Source organism: Phasianus colchicus, chromosome 9 (assembly GCF_987193195.1).
Source record: "Phasianus colchicus chromosome 9, bPhaCol1.hap1.1, whole genome shotgun sequence".
In the NCBI taxonomy this organism is placed as follows: Eukaryota; Metazoa; Chordata; class Aves; order Galliformes; family Phasianidae; genus Phasianus; species Phasianus colchicus.
The window spans coordinates 1-12,002 of NC_143444.1; the positions used below are offsets into that span (position 1 = coordinate 1).

Genomic DNA, 12,002 nt, shown 5'->3' on the forward strand with positions numbered 1-12,002 from the left:
TGGACAGCTAACAGCCCCGTGCGATGCCTTGGGAAGGGAGTCCGGAAAGCCTTACCTTTGGTAGAGAGTTCCAGCAGCGTTGGGAACGTGTAGACCAGCTCCGAGCTGAGGCTCACAGTCCAACAGCCTTCCATGTCGCTGGCCGACAGCCCTCAGCTCAGAACTAAGGATGCCCTCCACAAACAAGGCTCCTCAACCAACCAACAATTCTCCGCAAAGTGCCCCTGCTCCTCCACGTGTCAACAAAGGTCACCCAGTGCAGCCTTGCTGCCCCTGAGCCGACTCCTGACCGCAGAAGGACAGAGCCCCTGAGCAGTGCTGCAGCAGCGCCCAGGCCTTGCAGGGAAGTGCTGGCACTGATGCTGCCCTGTGGAAGATCTCCTTGTGATGCAGCGCATCGCACTGTGACATCAGCCCGGGTCACCTGGAGCTCTGTTGGGTCACTGGCATGGAGAGGAGATCTCCTCTTCCAGGAGGAGTTCCAGTTAACTTACTGAATTCTGTTATGAAAGAACGCAAGCCTAACTTTAATGGCTTAGTAAGAGAAGTTGTTTCACGTCTGCTTAATAAACAAAAACCTGTGCGTTCACAGGCACACACACACCTCACGAGGTTGAAATATCATTATTGACAGTCACCGTGGTTTACTCGGCAAATGGCACGAGAACTTGCCACGTGTCATACAGGCTGAAGCTGGTGAGCTGCTGGCGACGCACAACGATGATGACACTGCATCACGGCTGTGCCACGCTGATGTCACATGTGGTCTCCTCTGGTGGTGGCACAGAGTTCACCACCGTGTGTGTCCCCGTCCTCGTGGCAGGCAATGATGGGCACCAGAGGGCTCCAGTGTCACTGAGTCCGGCTGTAGGCAGGCCTGGAGGGGTGACAAAGGACAGCAAGAGGCTCAGAGACAGCACGGTGACAACGCGGGGCCACCAGTGCCTACCTCTGTGTGGTGATCACAGCACAGGGAATAATGTCATCCAAGGGATGGTGACACACGAGTGATGGCGACACCGGATGACGGTAACAACAGTGACAGCCAGGGATGGGGACACTGCATCACGGCTGTTCCACATCGAGGTCACCCTGTGTCACGGTGTTACCTGAAGACAGTGACACTCGATGACACCCAATGGCATCCAGTGAAGGTGATACCCAACGATGGTGACACCACCAACCCCATGTCACACCCCACGTGTCCCCCAACTGTCCCCAGCCCCCCTCCCTGTACCCCTCCTCATCACCTCTTCAATGAGGATGGCACCGCGCTGCAGTTGTGCCACCATGGCAGGGGGGACAGCTTGGGACAGTCATGGACAGCCAGGGTGACAGCGACACCAGGCTCCAGGAGCTGTAGGACGCTGATGGGGCTCTCGAGGTAGACGGGTTGGTACGGCCCCAGATTCCATGGTTACAGTGACAGTGTGGACTTCGGGACAGGCGGTTGTCCCGGTGCTGGCATCCGGTGCTGGGACCGGGGGGGGTGGGGGGGGGGCAGACAGGTGGACCCTGGGGGTCAAAACGGGGGAGGCACAGAGGGGAGGGGTGGGCACCTTCGGCCCAGGGAGCCGAGCGCGTTCCACCGCCGCCTCCTCCTCTCCCTCCCTCCCTCCGCCGCTCGGGCGCGTAGCGCTTCCCCACGCCGCTCTTCCTTCCCTCCACCCCCTGCCGCTCCTCCCTTTTCTCCCCCCGGCCCCCTCCGGGCCCCGTCCTCCCTCCCCACCGGCTCCGCTCCCTCCCCCGGCTCCCGGGGGTCTAGCCGAGCTGCCCTCCCCCTTCACCGCCCCTACCCGGCACCGCGCCCCTTTCCCCGGGCCGTGCCGGGGATTACGCGCAAATCGCCTCGGCCTTAACCCTGTTTGCGGCCGCTCGGGCTGTCGGGGAGCTCCCGGGGTGTGCGGACGGCCCTTCTCCGTTGCCCCGGACCGGACCGGACCGGACCGGCGACCCCCGGCCCTCATCGAGCGACCTTCGAGCTCGGCGCCCCCTAGACTCGCAGGAGGGGCCCGAGGGGGTGAGAGCATAAAGGGCAGCCCTACTGAGCAGCCCCTTGCCCCCGCTGGGGGATCTGGGCTCAGCAGCTGGTCCCGCGTATAGGGCGAGCACTGCGATGTAGTCCTTCGAGGCATGGGTCGGGACGCGATCCGAGGCTGGGACGTGGGCTGGGACATGGGCCCTGCGTTAAATGCAGAGCAGAGATGGACACCGTGTGCATCCGTTCATGGGGGCACCACGCCTTAAGGAGCAGCACATTTCTCTGCCCTCCACCAAGCCTTTTATTGACACACTGAGTGTTTACTTGGAGGCTTCTCAGTTTACGAGTTACCAGCATACCCTTGAACCAGCATACCAGCCAACGTCTCATGGCTCTTCAAGTGGAGCTCATGTCTCCTACAAACTCAACCCTTTCACTGATTGTTTTTTTCCTCTTGCTGTACAACAGCAGGGTATGTGAAAGAGCAGAATTTCAGAGGAGATAGGAAACAAAGCTCCATCACCACGTGAAGCCACGCTGTTCTTTTCTCCAGCATTGCTGTGTTGCTTTCGTTCCAGCCTGCCCTTTTGAGTTCACAGCTGCCAGGTTTGATCACAGAAAGTAATCACTGGGTTGTCTACTTGGTAAGTGCAAACATCAGGAAAGCAGTTGGAATTCACAAGAATAGAAGAAAGGAAATTGCATTGCTAATATTTAAAGATATAGTCATTTTCTTTGTGGTTTTAGGCTTTCATACAGAGCATTGGGATACTGCAAACTGAGGGTAGTTTGCAAAAAGTAGCAATTTTTGCCTCTCCTGCCCTCCCTCTCAGTAAAAAGGTGAAGTACCTTCTGTATTTTATTAAGCCTACTAAGTTAAAGTGGTGCACCACTAACTCAAGCCCAAAGAAGTGCTGCAGTGGTATAGCTCATCGGGAGACTGAAACTGCTGCAGCTCTTCCAGCAATAGAAAAAAGAACTATTTTTGTTGACCGGGAGTTTATGAGTGGTCTGTTGTTGAATTGCTTTTGTTGTAGGGTTGTAACCTCAGAAGGGAGCAAGCCAGATGACTGACAGCAGGTTACTTTTTTGATGATGGTGAGAAATTGCATGTGGTTGTCCGAGGATGTTTGGTCTCCTTCCCTTTACCCCCAGGTGAAAGATACTGCTAAGGAATACCATCCTACAAAAGCCTGTAGACTAAGAATTGGTGTCAGAGTCATATTAGCTCCCCTACTTACCACGTGATGCACTGGATAATCACACGACTGCTGTTCTGTATCCTCTGACATCATCCAGCCTCTGTAGCCATGGCCATGCTTTGTGGCAGAAGTGGTCTGCTATTAAATATTTGTCATCCTTGCACCCTGCTGAACCACAAAAGCCAAAAACAAGAAACAAGACTCTTATTTAAGCTACTTCTTCAGCTCCAGCCCTATACATATTCTACTACCTTAAAGTTCAAACTCGTTCTTGGTGTCCCTTTTGCCCCATTTTTTATTTCATATGCCTTAAATCTTACAGCTGTGACTAGATAGATAGACAATTTTGTTCACCTCATTTCATCCCCTGGAGTTCAAAACTTAGTTTCCATTAGTGGAAAGCCAGTATAGGCCCCTGAAGACTACAACAACCTACTTAAGCTTAAGGTATGTTTCAAGGTCGTGTTGGATAAGGAGGAAAGAAATCAGCTCCTACTAGCTAATGAAAACTGCAATGTCATTTCAGATCAGGCCTGCCAGTTTGGGCTCCAAGATGCCAAATTTGTTTTTTCACTTCTTTTTGTTCAGGGGATAGATTCAAACCTGCTGACAAGCCTGCCCTTAGTGATTTCCCCTCATGTGAGCTTTGCTCACCCTATCTGAGAGCCCCATTTTACAGAGACCAAGGTCTGTGCACTGCTTGACAGAACTAACTGAAAATCACAGGCCAAGTACTCCTCTAAAAACATGTAATTCTGTCAAAGCAGACATGGAATTTGAGGACAGGTGTCAAAACCACAGGATTATTTATTTATTTGTTTGTTTATTTTTAGGGGCATGCTGCTGTGTTTGCAGAGGGGCAAGAGAACTGAAGGCAAGGGAACTTAAGTTGAGGAGGTGCTGCCCACTAAAATAAACCATGGCACCTGTCCCCTGAAGGAAGGGGGTGGTGGTCTGGGAGGAAACCTTCCAGAGGTCTACGGTTGAACCAGATGATATTCATGGCCTTTTCCTACCTTAACGATTCTGTGAGTCCATAATTCAGAGAGCAATCTTCACAGCTGGCCTGGGAGCAGGAAGTGAGCATATAGCTGGTCTGCCAAACTGCATCAGAACATCTCCATGAGGGGAGATGGAGTTTGTTTCATTTCATCCTGGTTTTTTGACTTCGTTCCAAGTTGTGTTTTTGTGTGTTGTTTTTATTTTCTTTTCCTTCAAGTTTTTCCACTTAGTCTAGACGTTTGGGTTTGAATTTCTCAGTAGTCCGCTGTATACGCTGCGTTCAAAGATGTCTCATATCCTTCTGTCTCTTCTGTTCCCTGCCCTTAATGACTCAGTGAGAACTGGATCAACAGAGTGAATGCTTCATTATTGACTTTTTTTTTTTTTTTTTTTAAACATGAAACGCATTGAAAATAGTAACACATGCCTGCCTTCTCTAAGCAAAATATTTTGGCTGTGTTGGACACGCTGAAACATACAGATTTTGAATTCAATGCAAATGTTTTGTTTAGACATTGACAACAAAACCCCCATCTCTTGAAGTACTTCCATTCTTCATGGAAAACAAACAAACAAACAAACAAAACAACAAAAAAGCCTTTCCATTGAAGAACTTGCCATTTTCTTTCCCTAAATTGAGGCAGGAAGACCTTAAAACAATGATTTTTCTTCATATTTTTTTTTCCAGCATTGCCTTCAGCATGTACCATATAAAGAATATATGCTAATGTTCATCAACTGATGCTAGCATCAAATTTCCTTCTTTTCTTGGCACATAATACGCACGCCTACTTTGAGTAAATTCTTCAAGGAAATGTTGCTCATTCTCCTCATAGTAGATATGCCAGTTGGATTCTTTTCTGTTAAGTAATTTTGGATGACATCCAAAGGTAAGGTTTGATCAACGGGGTAACTGGGTAGTTCCTGCCAGACAGATAGGTGGTAACAACCCACAGGAAATGGATTACAAGCAGAGAAAAAAGCACTTAGTTTTCAACCCTTCAGAGAGAGCCAAAGTAACACAATGGGTTAAGGAACACATTTAAAACTAACGGTATGTTTTATTATTGGCCAAATCCTGATACCTGTCTTGAAGCCCGCTCCTTTCTCTTTGTGAGGGCATTCAGACAAAATGCTGTAGAAGTTCTGGATTTCTCCCACTTCACAGTGTCTGTTGCTTGGGAATATTTCGTGCAAGGAACCTGAAAAAATGCTTTCGCCCACACTTTCTTCACAGACTTTTTCCACCTTGTGCTTTTTCTTGTCGTTATTATTCCTCTTGTTACTGTAATTGCTGCTTCTGTATGTATCTGTACAAGACAGGATGCTCTTAAACAGTTCCCCACTGTTTTCAGTGTCACAAGGTGGAAGTTATTAATGCAGCTGGCAGGAATGTGTCTGTTGCCTTAGGGAAGGGCTGCAGGAAGCAAGAAATTGCAGTGAGAAGAAAGCCCTGCCCTCAGAAAAGAATTTCAGTGAAGGACCAGCAGAGGTATGGAGGGACAACCCACCTGCCACTTCATTGCCTTCTTCTTGTTTTACTTCCCCTTCTCAGTATTTTTTCTCAGATGTTAGCATCTCCTACTTTCTCTGTTGTTCTACTGACTTGATTCGGAGATATCTAGCAGGAGGTTGATGTGTTTCTCATTCAGTATTGTCAGGGCATTAGGAAAAGTATTAACAGCAGGTTGTGTGTTTATGGCCTCAAGTTGTGCCAGGAAGATTCAGATTGGACATTAGGAAAAATTTCTTCTTCAAAGGTGTGGTTAGATGCTGAAATGGGCTGCCCAAAGAGATGGTGGAGTCACCTTCCCAGGAGGTGTTCAGAAAACATTTAGATGTCGTACTGAGGGACATGGTTTAGTGGGGAAATATTGGTGGTAGGTGGATGGTTGGACTGGATGATCTTGAAGGTCTTTTCCAACCTTGGTGATTTGATGATTTGATGATGATGAAGAGGACTACAGTGATCAGAATGGGGGAACTGGAAGGGGGAAAAAGGGGAGGGGAGGCGCAACCCCGGGGGTCACACAGAGCGACGGGGGAGGCTGTGGGCGACCAGTGGCGGGGGGAGGGGAGGAGGGCAGTGAAATACACGGGGCGGGGGAGGCGGGGAGACACAGGGCAGCTGCCCCCGCCGAGCGGAAGCCCCGAGCGCCACAGAGACCCCGCGGGGCCAACGCAGAGCGGCACGTGGCCCCCAGCCCCCTTAACCCCGGCCCCGCCCCGGTGCCCCCCCCGAACACCCACCTGTAGAAGCTGAGGCGGCGCTCGGAGCCCCGGGGTGCGCCGCCCCACTTCCGCACGGCCGCCTCCTCCTCGGGTCGCGGGGCTGGTGACGTCACCCAGCGGGGACGGCGCGGCGCACGCGCTGAGGCGCTGTCGCCACGGGGACGCCATCACGCATGCGCTGTCGCCGGGGGGGCGGCTTTACGCGCTGCAATGAGGGAGGGCGCGCCGTCTCCACGGCATCAGATGGAAAACGGCGCTTGGAGACTGCAGCTGCGGGGCAGCAGCTCAGCACAGCGCTGCCGATGACTGGAGCCGAGCGAGAAGCGGACTCCGCTGGGCCGGACTCCGTGCCGGGCTCGAACGCGCCTCGATCCGCGCGATCGCTCCCTCTCTTCCGGGGCTGCCCGGCTCAGCCAGGAGCCGCTCCCGGACACCGGGCGGGTCCCGCCTCTCGCGGTCAGCCGCCGCTTCTCGCAGCCCGGCAGCGCCTCGCCGCAACGACGGAGGACGGCTCGGTTCCCCCTCCGAGGACAGCCGGATTCTGACGGGGGACGGACGGGGCCGGCGGCGGTGCCCCCGCGCCGCCTTCCCCCGACCGCGCGGCGTCCCCGAGGGCGGCGGCGGGGCAGCGGAGCGGCGGAGCTCCGCTTTCCCCGCACGGAGCCCCGCGGCTCCTCCATCCCGCCGGCGCCATCGGCATCACCATGGCGGCGGCCCCGCGTCCGCAGCCGCCATTGGCGGAGAGCCCGCGCTCGGCCCCGCCTCCTCCGCTCTGCCATTGGTCGGTGCGCCGAACGGGGCGGGCGCTCCGCGCGGGGTCCTTTCCGTCCGCGGGCGCGCCGTCATTGCGACATCACCGCGCGCGTCCCCGTGGCCCCAGCCCGGCTGCCCTCGCGATGCCTGCCGTCGTGCGCCCGCTCCGCTTCCGGGGCCTCGGCTGCGGCTGCGGGAGGAGGGCGGGGACGTGGGGGACCTCAGCGAGGCCGGGCCCGCCCCGCCCCGCTCCGCCCCGCCCCGCTCCGTGCGGGCCTTGCTGGAGAGCGGCGAGCGCGGGCTGGCGGCCGCCGGCAGGTGGGGGAGCGGGGCGTCCGGGCGGGCGGCGCGGCCCGGCGGTGGCGTGGGGAACCCGCTGGAGACGAGCGGCTCCGGGGCACCTTGGCGTCCCGCTGCAGGCGGCGGTCGCGGTGCCGGCCCGAGGCCGGCGCTGTGCGGGGCGGGGCTGAGCGCGGGGCGATCAGCGGCTGCTGCTGCTGCTGATGCTCGGCCGGCTTCTCGGCCGCCTGCGCAGGGCGCTGCTGGCTCGCGTTCAGCCGAGCGTCGGCCCGCAGCTCCGGATCCTTTTCCTCCACGCGGCCTTCCGGCCGCTCTGCCCCAAGCCCGCAGCGATGCCTGGGGTCGTTGTGACCAAAGTGCGGGACCCGGCGCGTGGTGGTGTTGAACCTCGTGCCGTTGGCATCAGCCGTCGATCGGCCTGACCGGAGCCCTCTGCAGGGTCTTTGGAATCCTTAGGCAGATTATAGGCGGATGGCGTAGCTGAGGGGCGATGGGAGACAGGGAGGGGAGCATCCTGCCGTGCCACCGGCAGCCCGGGGACCACGTGCTGTGGGTGCCGGCACGAAGCTCCTCCATCCGTCAGCACGGGAGCTGCGGTTCTGGCTGCAGCGGCAGGAACTCAGCGCAGCCCTGCAGAGAGCGGTCCGGCAGCACGAGAAGAAGATGACGGCCGTGGAGTGCGAGAGCCTCAGCAGCGTCTGCAGCCCGCGAGGAGCTGAGCGGGGCTGGGAAGGGGAAGCTGTGGGAGTCCTGGGGAGGGACTCCCAGAATAGCAGCGTGAGTGGCAGGATCAGCTGCTTCCTCCTGACACCGTTTCCTTTGAGAAGCCAGTGCAGAAGCCAGTCCGCATTGTCACATCTGTGGGGTTGCACAGAACGCACAGGCATGGGGTAAGTTTAGGTTGGATATCAGGACAAACTTCTATACAGTAAGGGTTGTTGAGCACTGGAATGGGCTCCCTGGGGTGGTGGTTGAGTCACCATCCCCAAACATGTTTAAAAACTGTTTGGATGTGGTGCTCCAGGACATGATTTAGAGGAGGGTTGTTAGAGTTGGGGTACTTTGCTCAGGTCATGGTTGGACTCGATGCTCTTGAAGGTCTTTTCCAACGTGAGCGATTCTGTGATTCTGCAGGGACACAGTGTGTTGGACTGCTGTTTGTTGCAGAGCACCAGCACAGGGCAGGACTGGGGACTGGGAAGATCACAGAAGATCACAGAAACACCAAGGTTAGAGAAGACCTGTAAGATCATCCAGTCCAACCGTCCACCTATTACCAATAGTTCTCACTAAACCATATCCCTCAACACGAAATCCAAACGTTCCTTGAACACCTCCAGGGTCGGTGACTCCACCACCTCCGTGGGCAGCCCATTCCACTGCCTGACCACTCTTTGAGAGAAGTAGTATTTCCTAACGTCCAGCGTAAATCTCCCCTGGTGCAGCTTGAAGCCATTCCCTCTAGTTCTGTCACCAGTTACATGAGAGGAGAGGCCAACACCCAGCTCACGACAACCTCACTTCAGGTAGTTATAGAGAGCAATAAGGTCTGCCCTGGGCCTCCTCCACACTAGCTGCTAATGGATCGCTCCATTAATGCAAAATTGCTGTAATTAAGAGCAGGTAAATGCTCCTGCACAAGACTGGGCACTGAGACCTTTGTGTCTGTCAGTGATTCTCCAGCACGTTCTGTGCACGTGGCTGCTTTGCTTTCTAGGGCCTGGGAACAGCCAACAGCACTCTGATCAGAGTGATGGTGTCCTGCTCCGAAAAAGGATCTTTTTAGATCTGCTCTTCTTACCTGTATCCTCTCTTCTGTTCTGCCCTCTTTCTTCTCCCCTCTTGTTCATCACTCTTCTCCCCCTTACAAGCTTCTCTCTTCCCTTTTTCCTTTGTTCTGCTCAATCTTTTCTCTCCTCCTCTCCTCTCCTCTCCTCTCCTCTCCTCTCCTCTCCTCTCCTCTCCTCTCCTCTCCTCTCCTCTCCTCTCCTCTCCTCTCCTCTCCTCTCCTCTCCTCTCCTCTCCTCTCCTCTCCTCTCCTCTCCTCTTTGTTGGCAAGAGGGCTCCGAGCTCCCTTGCTGGTGCGGAGAGGCTCAGACTCCCTTGCTGGTGCAGAAGGAAGGATGAAGGACCTTTACTGAAGATGCTTACAACCTTTTATACCCGTGCAACAGCAACTTACATGTAGGAAGCAGGAGCCTCGTGTGTGTTTACATCTGGCTCAAGTTACTGCTAAGTTTCTTTACTCATTAGCAAGATAATGACTTTCTTTATCCCACATCTCCCCCTTCGCTATTAAGAGAAAAAGAAGCACGGTTCAAAAACAATCCTAAAAGTAGCTAAACTAAAATTAATACACTGAACAAGGATGGGTTCTTTAGAAGTATAAACAGCAGTCCATATTAACCAGTTCCAACGATTCCAATTCTTATGATTCCTTGGTGACACAGTTGACAAAGTGCGTCTTGTCGCTGTGAGTCCAAACCACTGATGAAAGTGCTGTGGTCATGTTACAGCAGATGATGAGACGGATGGCCAGACCCCCCAGATTCGCATGAGCACCCACTGGACACCCCAGGACTCCTCTGGGACATCCCCAGACCCTTCTGGATGACTCCAGGACTACTCAGACCCACATGAGAACTCCCTGGACCCTACCAGACCCTGCTGGGCCATTTCCAGATCAGCCCAGGGACTCCTCAGAGCTCTTGGGCCCATAGTGGGAACTTCCAGATCCTTCCATGGTGCCACAGGACCAACCCGGGGACTCCCTGGACATCCCAAGGTCCCTCTGGGATATCTCCAGACTCTTCTGGTTGAGTCCAGAAGAGCCCCCTAGAGCCCCCAAACCTCTCTAGGATGTCTCATGCAGATCCTTCTGCATGATTCCAAGGGGGGATAAGAGGGGATAAAGGAGGGTTGAAAAGGACCACAATGACCATCTAGTTTCAACCCCCTGCCATGTGCAGGGACACTGTCCACCAGACCAGGCTGCCCTGAGCCACGTCCAGCCTGGCCTCGAATGCCCCAAAGGATGGGGCATCCACGTCCTCTATGGGCTACCTTTTAAAATGCCTCACCACCGTCTGAATGCAAAACTTCCCCCTGATATCTAAACTAAATCTCCCCTGTCTCAATTTAAAACCATTCCCCATTATCCTGTCATTATCCACCCTTGTAAACATCTGTTCCCCCTCCAGTTTATACAGTTTATACGTTTCCTTCAAGGCCTGGGAGGTCTCCCGGAGCCTTCTCTTCTCCAAGCTGAACAAGCCCCGGTCCCTCGTTGCACCAAGAATGCCTCGGCGGCTGCATTTCCCTCGTCCCCCACCAGGGGGGACTTCACTGCACTTCAATGCACTTCAGTGCATTTTTTTTGTAACTTTTGGGTTGAAATGTTAAAGACAGTAAAAGGAATGTTATTTTAGTGATCTAAAAGTACAAAACAATAGTTGTAATTCTTATTTTCAGGATAGCTGGGCTAATCAGAATCTAGTTGCTCTTCAAGCTTAGTGTTGCTTATGTTGAGCTGTTTCAAGCTTTTACAGATGTTTAAATGGGAGCAGCTAATGACACCCAGTTTTCCCAAAGAACATAAAGACGACTTGCCACTCAGGAGTAGTGGTTTAACACAAAGCTTTTGAATGGCGTGGTCTTCCTTACAGCTGCAATTCTAAGATGACTGTGTGTTAAGATAAGCTGCATCAAGCAGCTCTTTCATCCGGTTGCTGAAGACTAACAAAGACTAAATTTGTCAGAGGACAGCACCTAGCATTTAAAGAAGAGGTATATGTAGTTGTACCGTTTCCCTCCAGACTCCCTTGACTGTGCAGTCCAGCACCATAATGGATAGACCTTTATTCTTTGGAAGCCAGGTGCAAGGTGTTGTGTACACATCTCTGCTTGGATAAATAAAGGAGGATTACATTTGGGAGTTCTGCAAATTTGCAGGTGGATCCTAAATTTGTCAGCGATGAAGGGCAGGTGATTGAAGTATGCTGGCATCCCTGCAGACAATAAATGCCATGACATGATTAGCAACAGTATTGCAGTCAGGATAGAGCAAGAACATACACCAGGCAAGAGTTGTGTGTTGAGTGGATGTACAGATGTTCAGCTGGATGTTTACTAAAAATGCATATGTGACTCTTCATTGCTGGATTTCCAATGCTCAGATGTTCAGGATTAGGGAAGCAGCAAAACAAAGCCATATTTGTAGAGGGTGGAGCAGATGTAAAGAAATATTTTCATTTTTAATATCATGAAGACATTTGTAATTAGATGACACAAGATTCAATTGGAAACCCAAATCAGACTTGCCATCATTCTCCTTTTATTTCATTTTAAATAAAACAGGAAAGCTATTGAGATACATTTGAGAAATTACCGTCAATAAAATCATTGCTTGAAAACTTTGTTTCTCCTTCCTCTTCAGCTGTTTTGTTTCCACTGCAGTCATGATTGAAGGAGATGGTAAGCAGTTCTCTAGCTGTTTTCTTAGCTTAGTTACGTTTTGATGAAAGTTCTTTCTA

At 52.9% G+C, this 12,002-nt stretch overlaps 1 long non-coding RNA gene across 8 annotated transcripts; it reads right to left on the reverse strand.

The window, feature by feature from the left end:
- Positions 1-12: 12 nt before the first annotated feature.
- On the reverse strand, positions 13-7,062 carry LOC149916690 (uncharacterized). 8 transcript variants are annotated; one of them, XR_016469008.1, is made up of 6 exons: positions 6,436-7,062; positions 5,697-5,968; positions 3,223-5,602; positions 1,251-1,474; positions 605-1,109; positions 13-521 (listed from the first exon to the last, which is right to left on the reverse strand). It is a non-coding gene; the product is annotated as an uncharacterized LOC149916690 (long non-coding RNA). The 8 variants fall into 8 exon arrangements; XR_016469012.1 differs by having other exon boundaries at positions 5,697-5,806; positions 6,436-7,061; XR_016469009.1 differs by lacking the exon at positions 6,436-7,062 and having other exon boundaries at positions 3,223-5,109; positions 5,271-5,602; positions 5,697-6,417.
- Between the last annotated feature and the right edge of the window lie 4,940 nt (positions 7,063-12,002).